The sequence below is a fragment of the Gossypium arboreum genome, chromosome 10, assembly GCF_025698485.1.
Source record: "Gossypium arboreum isolate Shixiya-1 chromosome 10, ASM2569848v2, whole genome shotgun sequence".
Taxonomy (NCBI): Eukaryota; Viridiplantae; Streptophyta; class Magnoliopsida; order Malvales; family Malvaceae; genus Gossypium; species Gossypium arboreum.
In genome coordinates this window covers 8,175,301-8,181,284 of record NC_069079.1, presented here as the reverse complement: position 1 = coordinate 8,181,284, position 5,984 = coordinate 8,175,301, and the positions used below count along the sequence as shown (strand labels likewise).

Here is a 5,984-nt window from a genome sequence, read left to right as displayed (position 1 = left end):
AGTAGGGTGTGTGAAGTTGCAGCGACTAGGGTTAGGGATTTTGGGGAAGGGGTGATGAATAGTGAGGGGTATATATATAGATTTTAGGGTACATGGCGGTGGGTTAAGCCCGTGTACCCTAATTTCTGCCCGTGTGTTTCGTGATTTTTAAATTTGGGCGCGTTTGACATTCGACCCATGCCCGTGTTCCTTTGGCGTATGGGTGCACACAGCCGTGTTCTGCTTTGTTCGCTTCTCCCACGCCCGTGTATGAATGTTTACGCCCGTGGTATTTTATCAGTCTTGAGTACGGTTGATGGGCAAGGGTGTGTCGCATGCCCATGCTAAATTCTCAGTTTCAACCACAGGTTATCGACACGAGAGTGTCACATGCCCGTATTGGTTTGACAGACTCGCCCACAGCCACGTCACACGGCCGTGGCAACTTATCGTATCTCATGTTAAGGAAAAATTTTACCCTATTTTCATACGCCCGTATCGCACGGCCGTGTCTCCTACGGTGGTGTGAGCACAACCTAAGGCACGCCCATGTGCCCGGCCGTGCGGATTAGAAAACCTGTGTTTCAATGACTCAGTTAGTGATTAGATGTCAAAAACTAAAATTTTAAAGAAGTTAACATTGTTAGTGGTCGGGTTGCCTCCCGAAAAGCACTTATTTATAGTCTAAGCTCGACTTACCTTTCTGTTGCATGGTTATGGTAGTGCGAGGAGTTTACACTTCTCATCCTTGCTATCAATTTTATCAACGTAAGGTTTAAAACGAGTACTGTTTACCTTAAAAGTGCCGAATTTAGGATGAATTACCTCTACTGTACCATATGGGAAAATACTGAGTATCGTAAGAGGGATTGCTCCGTTAGGTTCAGAAGTGGCAATACGAGGGTCTGTTGCATCTAGCAGTACTTTGTCTCTAACCTTAAGTTGATTTGGTTTATCGTGTGTCCTTGGTTTATGTGTCGCCATTCATCTAGTTTCTCAATTTGTAGCCTTCGTTCTTCATAAATAGTTCCTTTGTCATTATTCGAACATGGCTCAGGTGTGTTCTTTGAACGTGTTTCCTGCCAGGAAGGTTTCACCACATGATCAGTTTTAATAGTATGATTTATACAACCACCTTCAATTTTTGATGTGTTACTTGAATTATGAGCTTGAAGGGTGATTGTTTCGTCTCCCACACGAAGTGTGAGTTCACCTGTGCTAACATTAATTATTGTTCTAGTAGTTGCTAAAAAGGGCCTCCCTAAAATTAAAGGAACGTTACTATCCTCCTCTATGTCTAGAACAACGAAATCAACTGGGAATATAAATTTGTCAATTTTAACAAGTACATCTTCAATAATACCCCTAGGAAATCTGATTGTTTTATCGGCTAATTGAATACTAATCCTAGTTTGTTTGGGTTTCCCAAGACCTAGTTGTTTAAACATTTTATAAGGCATGACATTGATACTAGCCCATAAATCAGCCAAAGCATTATTAACATCTAAGCTACCAATTAAACAAGAAATCGTAAAACTCCCTGAATCTTTTAATTTGTTGGCCAGCTTATTTTGTAGTATGTCTGAGCAAACAGTATTTAGTTCCACATGTGACGCCTCATCTAACTTCTGTTTATTTGTTAAAAGATCCTTTAAGAATTTGACTGCGTTCCGCATCTACGAAAGAGCTTCAATAAACGGTAAGTTAATATGTAATTTCTTTAAAAGTTTAAGGAATTTATCGAATTGTTCGTCTGAGTGGTCTTTCCTTGTCGCATTTGGGTATGGTACATGTGGTTTGTACTCTTTACTTACCTATTTTTGGTCATTGTGGTCCACCTCACCTTTACCTTTACTTAACACAGTCTCTTACCTTAGTTCTGGTTCAGGTGCAACTAACCCTTCCTCATCTTGAATGGTAATTGCGTTGAGTTGTTCCCTTAGGTTAGATTCAGTGTTACTCGACAAGCTACCTTGTGGTCGTTCAGATATTAATTTGGCGAGCTATCCTATCTGAGTTTCGAGCCCTTGGATCGACGCTTGTTGATTCTTAAGTGCTGTCTCGGTATTCTAAAAATGAGTTTCTGACACTGAGATGAATTTTGTTAACATCTCCTCAAGGTTTGATTTTTTCTCTTGTTGGTAGGGTGGTTGTTGGAAGCTTGGAGGTGGTGGTGGTCTTTGATTTCCTTGGCCTCCCCATGAAAATTTTGGGTGGTTCCTCCAACCTGTATCGTAAGTGTTACTATAAGGATTATTTTGAGATCAAGAATTATTACCCATATAATTTAACTGCTCATTCTCTATGTTGTGGCCATAGGGTGGGTATTCTGAATTACTGGATCCACCTTCACTTGCTTCACACTGCATTACTGGGTAAACCTGTGAAGAACCAAGAAAGCTGTCAATTTTTCTATTCAAAAGTTCTACATGATTAGTGAGCATGGTGACTGAATCGACGTTAAAAACGCCGGCTATTTTCATTGGTTTTGTTCTCATGACTTGCCACTAATAATTATTCAGTGACATCTCTTCTATAAATTCATAAGCATCCTCAGGTGTCTTATTATTGATAGTTCCTCCAGCAGCTGTGTCAATCATCTGTCTAGTCGAAGGATTCAGGCCATTGTGAAACGTTTGAACCTGTAGCCAGAGTGGTAACCCATGGTGAGGGCATCTTCTTAAAAGGTCCTTGTATCACTCGCATGCATCATAGAGTGTTTCTAAATCCATCTGCAGAAAAGAAGAGATATCATTACGTAATTTGTTTGTTTTGTCGGCAAAAAATATTTTAATAAAATTTTTTCGATCATTTGTTCCCAGGTAGTGATTGACCCTTATGGTAACGAGTTCAACCACTGTTTAGCTTTGTTCCTCAATGAAAAAGGGAATAACCGAAGATGAATGGCATCATCAGAAATGCCATTGATTTTATAAGTGTCGCAAAACTCTAAGAAATTCGCCAAATGAACGTTTGGGTCCTCGTCCTGCAAACCATCAAACTAAAAAAACTGTTGGATCATTTGAATGGTGTTAGGTTTCAGTTCAAAATTATTTGCAGCAACAGAAGGTCTAACTATGCTCGATTCAGTTCCTGTTAAAGAAGGTTTAGCATAATCATACATAGTACGCGGAGCAGAATTCTGATTAGCAGCAATCGCAGGAGGTAGCAGATTTTCTTGGTTTTCAGCCATCTCCTCTGTTGTAGTGTGAATATAGTCCTCTTGCTCTTCCTCTATGTATCCTAGGCTTCACCTTATTTCTCTTCGATTTCTGCGAACTGTGTGATCGATCTCACTGTCAAACAGTAATGGTCCTGACGGGTTTCTTCTAGTCATAAACTAGAAAAACCTATCAGAAGAGAATAAAATAAAAGTTAATAAAATGAAATTAAACTAAAAATAAACTACAATGAGAGTAATATAGCTAAAGTAATAAAAATCGAGCGTTCCTAATATCTTAGTCCCCGGCAATGGCACCAAAAACATGATACGTGATATTCGCAACAGGTTTTAAAAATTTATAATTAATCGTTCTTGAAACTAACTATTATCATGTTGAAGGCAAGTGTACCTATCGAACAGTAGTCTAGCTTTAGCAAGACCAGATTGTCGAACCCAAAGGAACCAAGAGTACTAGTAATTACTTTCTTTTTATTATCTAGCCTAAAAATTAAGGGATTTGTTTATCTAAGCTAATTAAATAAACTAAGAGTGCACAGAGAGAAATTGGGAAAAATCTTTTGGAAAAACTCGATTGATTAAGACAATACCCAAGGAAAAATCCATCTAGACTTCACTTGTCATTTGACTCTGAATCAGGCGATTTATTCATTTGACTTGATCCGTAGAAATCCCTAAGTTATATTATTATTTCTCTCAAGACTAATAATGTCTAACCCTAGGTTGATTAATTGAAATCTCTTTTTAATTAACGCCCTAGTGTTGCATTAACTCGATCTATAGATCCCCTTATTAGGTTTCACCCTAATCCAGCAAAATCTTGTCACCCTATCTCTAGGTGTGCAATCAACTCCGCTTAATTATGACAAATTTACTCTTAGACAGGGACTTTTGCTCCTCTGAATAAGCGTATTAACTTGAATCAATATCCTAGACTATTAAGACAAGAATTAATAGCACATAATTAAGAACAAGTCAAATAATTATCATACAATTCAGAAATAATAACAAGATCTGTCTTAGGTTTCATTCCCTTTAGGTATTTAGGGGGTTTAGTTCATAATTATAAAAGAAAACATCTCAGAAGAAGAATGAATACAAAACATAAAGAAAACCCAAAACCTCTGAATGGAAATTGAAGGGAGATATTCAGTCTTGACGATGAATTTGACTTTTGAGATGGATCAATCGACTTCCCTTGAGTAATTCCTTGCCTCCTCCTCTGTATCTCCCTTCTAAGTGCCTCCTCAGGTGTTTAAATAGGCTTTAGAATGCCTAACAACCCTCAAAAGTGACCTTTTCCGAATAGGATTATACTTGGGCTCGACATGGACACGCCTGTGTGCGATTGCTCCAGCCGTGGTCAAGGCTATTAAATAGGCATAGGCGTGTAGTCTACCCGTATAAGTCGTGCTTCGATCCTGCCAAATGGACACGGCCGTGTGACTTACCCGTGTGAAGAAGTCCAGGCCATGTTGATTTCCCATGTGGGTCTATTTTCTCTGTTTTCGGCCCGTTTCTCGCTCTTTTTACTCTCTTGTGCTCACCTAAGTATAAAACATGAAATTAAAGAATTAAGAGCATCAAATTCACCAAATCTAAGGAGAAACCATCCATAAATGTGCTAAGCATAGGATAAAAATATGTATAAATTACGGTTTATCATACATCAATCCAAATAATCTTAAAAAACTGTTCAAACTGCGAATAAAAAAGAATAGATAAAAACTATGAATTAAAGGCTCGAAAAATTAGTAAAAACCAATTGAACCGATTTTTCTATATTTGGGATAAACTAGTTTGAGGTAAATCAAAAAAACCCAATAAAAAAGCCCAATGTTAAAATCGGCCCAAACATTATTTATCCCAACCTAAAATAAAAAAAATCAAAAGAAAAAATAAAAATAAAAATATAATAACAACCCCACCCACTGTCGGTTGTCGAGTAACCATAAAACTAAAAAAACAAAATCTAACTTTTTTATAAAAAATAATCTAAAAAATTGATTAATTACGTAAATGACCCACTTTTTTGATTAAACACGTAAATGACCTAAAATCTACAATGAGAGTTGGTGGAGCCAAAAAGTTTGGCACCACCAACGTGCCACGTCAGAAACCAGGATAAAAAATTATTTTTTTGGTGGAGCCATGTAGAATGGTGCCACCTATATTAATATTAGGGAAATACTGTAATTTTTAAAAAATTGGGGGTCTTTTAAAAGATATTCCTTTTTCTAGTGGTGCCAAATAATTTGACACCACCATTTTCCAATGTTGCACCATTGTCTTTTTTAAACCTTTTTACAGTGTCATTTCTTTTTAAAATTTTTTTATTATTTGTTTTTTAAAATTTTAAATGTATATTCTTTTTGGTGGAACCATTCTAAATGGCGCCACCAGTACATTTAGGGCTTTTTTTAAATATATTTTTTTAATTTAAAATTTTTTAAAAAAATATTTTATTTGGTAGAGTCATTCTCTTTGGCGTGACCAAATTGGTATATATAACCCTCTATGGCAGATCAATTTGAGTTGAAGAAAAAAATTACTTATCCTTTGTTAGAGGATGAATGGGAGATATTTGAGAAGCGTTTTCTTTTTAATGTATTTGTGTTCTTTTTTTTAATTTAAATGTATGCTTTGTTTAACGATAACACTGGTGGAGCTTCGACACTGGTAAATTTAATGGTTATTTTCGGATGCCAATTATTTATTTGGTAACGGGTTCAAATTGGTTGTACAACCAACAGGTGGATTATTTGGGATTTCCTAGGTCAATGGGATGTTTGAAGGTTTTGAAGAATCGCAAATCAAACCGCAC

The 5,984-nt window shown here is 36.8% G+C and overlaps 1 non-coding gene across 1 annotated transcript; it reads left to right on the top strand.

Annotated features, from left to right (window-relative positions):
- The first annotated feature begins 2,637 nt into the window (after positions 1 to 2,637).
- Positions 2,638 to 2,744, top strand: LOC128283110 (small nucleolar RNA R71). Its single transcript, XR_008273452.1, has one exon. It is a non-coding gene; the product is annotated as a small nucleolar RNA R71 (small nucleolar RNA).
- Positions 2,745 to 5,984: the final 3,240 nt, after the last annotated feature.